The sequence below is a fragment of the Aquarana catesbeiana genome, linkage group LG09 (assembly GCF_042186555.1).
Source record: "Aquarana catesbeiana isolate 2022-GZ linkage group LG09, ASM4218655v1, whole genome shotgun sequence".
Taxonomy (NCBI): domain Eukaryota; kingdom Metazoa; phylum Chordata; class Amphibia; order Anura; family Ranidae; genus Aquarana; species Aquarana catesbeiana.
Window position 1 is genome coordinate 321777297 of NC_133332.1, and position 5528 is coordinate 321782824.

Here is a 5528-nt window from a genome sequence, read left to right on the forward strand (position 1 = left end):
GATTATCATTAAAGCAACAAACATTTTACTGACTGATCATCTCCACATATCATCCTTATCACACCCTGCCCTGAACATCTGCAACATTCCCCAATGGAGATCAACTCAGAATAAACACGCTCCCTGCTGTGCACAGACTTCCCTATGAACCAACAATGACCCCCCTATGACCACACAGACCCCCCTATGACCACACAGACCCCCCATATGACCCCCCAGACCCCCTATGACCACAATGACCCCCCTATGACCACACAGACCCCCCTATGACCACACAGACCCCCCATATGACCCCACAGACCCCCCCTATGACCACAATGACCCCCCTATGACCATACAGACCCCCCCTATGACCACAATGACCCCCTATGACCATACAGACCCCCCTATGACCACAATGACCCCCCTATGACCACACAGACCCCCCTATGACCACACAGACCCCCCATATGACCCCCAGACTCCCCTATGACCCCACAGACCCCCTATGACCACACAGACCCCCCCTATGACCACACAGACCCCCCTTATGACCACACAGACCCCCTGTGATCACACAGACCCTCCTGTGACCACACAGACCCCCCATATGACCCCACAGACCCCCCTATGACCACAATGACCCCCTGTGATCACACAGACCCCCATATGACCCCACAGACCCCCCTATGACCACACAGACCCCCTGTGACCACACAGACCCCCCATATGACCACAATGACCCCCCTATGACCGCAATGACCCCCCTTTGACCCACACAGACCCCCCATATGACCCCACAGACCCCCCTATGACCACACAGACCCCCCCATGACCACACTGACCCCCCCCCCCCATGACCACACTGACCCCCCCATGACCACACTGACCCCCCCATGACCACACAGACCCCCCCATGACCACACAGACCCCCCTATGACCCCACAGACCCCCCTATGACCCCCACAGACCCCTCTATGACCACACAGGACCCCCCTATGATCACACAGACCCCCCCCTATGATCACACAGACCCCCCTATGACCACACAGACCCCCCCCATGACCACACAGATCCCCCTATGACCCCACAGACCCCCCTATGATTACACAGACCCCCTATGATCACACAGACCCCACAGGACCCCTTATGACCACACAGACTCCCCTATGACCACACAGACCCCCTATGATCACACAGACCCCCATATGACCCCACAGACCCCTTATGACCACACAGACTCCCCTATGACCACACAGACCCTCCTATGACCACACAGACCCCCCTATGACCACACAGACCCCCCTATGACCACACAGACCCCCCTATGACCACACAGTCCCTACCTACTACCACACAGACCCCACCTATGACCACTAAGACCCCCCCCATGACCACAAAGACCTCCTATGACCACACAGACCCCCCTATGACCACACAGACCCCCCTATGACCCACACAGACCCCTCTATGACCACACAGACCCCTCTATGACCACACAGACCCCTCTATGATCACACAGACCCCCCTATGATCACACAGACCCCTCTATGATCACACAGGACCCCCCTATTAACACACAGACCCCCCTATGATCACACAGACCCCCTATGACCACAAAGACCCCCCCCTGTGACCACACAGACCCCCCCCATGACCACACATACACCCCTGTGACCACACAGACCCCCCTGTGACCACACATACCCCCTGTGATCACACAGACCCCCATATGATCACACAGACCCCCATATGATCACACAGACCCCCATATGATCACACAGACCCCTTATAACCACACAGACCCCCTATATGACCATACAGACCCCCCTATGACCATACAAGACCCCCCTATGGACCATACAGACCCCCCTATGACCATACAGACCCCCCTATGACCATACAGACCCCCCTATGACCATACAGACCCCCCCTATGACCATACAGACCCCCCTATGACCACACAGACCCCCCTATGAACACACAGACCCCCACAGACCCCCCTATGACCATAAAGACCCCCCTTCATCATTTATCAATATCCTTCATCATTTATCATCATCCTTCATCATTTACTATCACCCTTCATCATTTATCATCATCCTTCATCATTTATCATCATCCTTCATCATTTATCTTCACCCTTCATCATTTATCATCACCCTTCATTTATTATCACCCTTCATTTATTATCACCTTTCATCATTTATCATCATCCTTCACCATCATCCTTCATCATTTATTATCATCCTTCATCATTTATCATCATCCTTCATCATTTATCATCATTCTTCATAATTTATATCACCCTTCATCATTTATTATCATCCTTCATCATCATCCTTCATCATGTATCATCACCCTTCATCATTTATTATCATCCTTCATCATTTATCATCACCCTTCGTCATTTATCATCACCCTTCATCATTTATTATTATCATTCATCATTAATCATCATCCTTCATTATTTATCATCACCCTTCATCATTCACTATCACCCTTCAACATTTGTTATCATCCTTCATCATTTATTATCATCCTTCATCATTTACTATCACCCTTCAACATTCTTTATCCCCCCTCAACATTTAATATCATCCTTCATCATGGGATGGGCACCCCCTGATCTCCATTTCTATACATCTCCATGGGATGGGCACCCCCAGATCTCCATCTCTCTACATCTCCATGGGATGGGCACCCCCAGATCTCCATCTCTCTACATCTCCATGGGATGGGCACCCCCAGATCTCAATCTCTATACATCTCCATGGGATGGGCACCCCCAGATCTCCATCTCTATACATCCCCATGGGATGGGAACCCCCCAGATCTCCATCTCTATACATCCCCCATGGGATGGGAACCCCCAGATCTCCATCTCTCTACATCACCATGGGATGGGCACCCCCCAGATCTCCATCTTTATACATCTCCTTGGGATGGGCACCCCCAGATCTCCATCTCTATACATCTCCATGTGATGGGCACCTCAGATCTCCATCTCTATACATCTCAATGGGTTGGACACCCCCAGATCTCCGTCTCTCTACATCTCCATGGGATGGGCACCTCGAGATCTCCATCTCTATACATCTCCATGGGATGGGCACCTCCAGATCTCCATCTCTCTACATCTCCATGGGATGGGCACCCCCAGATCTCCATCTCTCTATACATCTCCATGGGATTGGCACCCCCAGATCTCCATCTCTCTATACATCTCCATGGGATTGGCACCCCCAGATCTCCATCTCTCTATACATCTCCATGGGATTGGCACCCCCAGATCTCCATCTCTCTATACATCCCCATGGGATTGGCACCCCCAGATCTCCATCTCTCTATACATCTCCATGGGATTGGCTTCCCCAGATCTCCATCTCTCTATACATCTCCATGGGATGGGCACCTCCAGATCTCCATCTCTCTATACATCTCCATGGGATAGGCACCCCCAGATCTCCATCTCTATACATCTCCAGGCACCCCCAGATCTCCATCTCTATACATCTCCATGGGATGGGCACCTCCAGATCTCCATCTCTCTATACATCTCCATGGGATAGGCACCCCCAGATCTCCATCTCTCTATACAGCCCCATGGGATGGGCTCCCCCAGATCTCCATCTCTATACATCTCCATGGGATTGGCACCTCCAGATCTCCATCTCTCTATACATCTCCATGGGATGGGCTCCCCCAGATCTCCATCTCTATACATCTCCATTAAAGGGGCACCCCCAGAGCTAGCACTTCACTCCTCAGCCTCTACCATCATCTGCTGGAGGAAGGATTCCAGCCATCACTCCGGAGGGTAACTGATGTGTCCATCTGTACCCCAAATCTCAGGTGCCCCCCAATCTATCTTCATACATGGCAGTACCTTTTGTCTCTCTGATGATCTGATACAAAGTTTCTCCTGTGATCACACTCCTTCCCTTTAGGGGGATCCTATCTCTAGGGGGTCAGGGCTTCTTGCAGCACTGGGGTCCTGGTCAGGACAATGTCTGCATGGAGTTTGCATGTCTGTGTTGGGTTTCTGCCGGTTGCTCCATTTTCCTCCCACACTACAAAGACATACTGGGAGGATAACTGTCTCCTGTCTAAATATTTCCTAATATGTGTGAGATGGGGACATTAGAGTGTAAGCTCCTGGGGGCAGGGGCTGATGTGAATGTATAAAAGCTTGGTGTAAATTGAGGACTCTATATAAATATTCTGGGGCTCAGACACTGACCTGTGATTGGCTGCAACTCATTTTATATACAATATCAAAACTTCTGTCCCCACCAATCAGAGAGGAGCTGTCACTGCTAAGGCCAAAACCTCCTTCTATTGGGAGAGAATTCTGGAATTTTCTGGGAGAAGGTCTCTATGGGGGGGGGGGGGGGGGGGTCCCCCTCTTATGGTAATCGCACACGATTGTGATTGATCGCCAACAAGAGATTCCCCATCAATTGAAATATTGTTCAGCAGCTTGTGATCATCTCAAAATAATGATATTAAATATCACTGGTCAATCACAAATCAGCTATTAGAAGTAATCATTTAATCAATCGCTCTTATGATCGGTACTTTGACACACAGACAATTATTTGTCTCATCGATCAGAAACAATCGATTTGATTCTTGTATGAAGGATTGACTTGGAATAATCTATGTGAGTTCACCAAGCAAATTCCATACAACATTCTGAGTTGTCACCAGAACAGGAACAGAAGGGGAATCTTCCATTGGGGACACTTATTCCAGTCAGGGCTCTCTAATTGTGACCACACACACAGATCAATCTGATCATTTAATAGGAAACAATTCATCAAATTAAATGATAATCACCTCTATTTCCCATCACCTTCTGACAATGGTCCCCGGATCTAATAAGGACTATAAATAATAAATAGGGGGGAGATCAGTGAGGGGGGCAAAAGAGATCAGTGGGGGGGCAGAGATCAGTGAGGGGGGGCAGAGATCAGTGGGGGGAGGGACAGAAATCAGTGAGGGGGGGCAACAGAGATCAGTGAGGGGGGGACAAAGATCAGTGAGGGGGGACAGAGATCAGTGAGGGGGGGGACAGAGATCAGTGAGGGGGGGGACAGAGATCAGTGAGAGGGGGGACAGAGATCAGTGAGGGGGGCAGAAATCAGTGGGGGGAGGGACAGAGATCAGTGAGGGGGGCAACAGAGATCAGTGAGGGGGGACAAAGATCAGTGAGGGGTGTAGAGATCAGTGAGGGGTGCAGAGATCAGTGAGGGGTGCAGAGATCAGTGAGGGGGGGGACAGAGATCAGTGAGGGGGGGACAGAGATCAGTGAGGGGGGGACAGAGATCAGTGAGGGGGTCAGAGATCAGTGAGGGGGTCAGAGATCAGTGAGGGGGGGCAGAGATCAGTGGGGGGAGGGACAGAGATCAGTGGGGGGAGGGACAGAGATCAGTGGGGGGAGGGACAGAGATCAGTGGGGGGAGGGACAGAGATCAGTGAGGGGGGGACAGAGATCAGTGAGGGGTGCAGAGATCAGTAAGGGGTGCAGAGATCAGTGAGGGGGG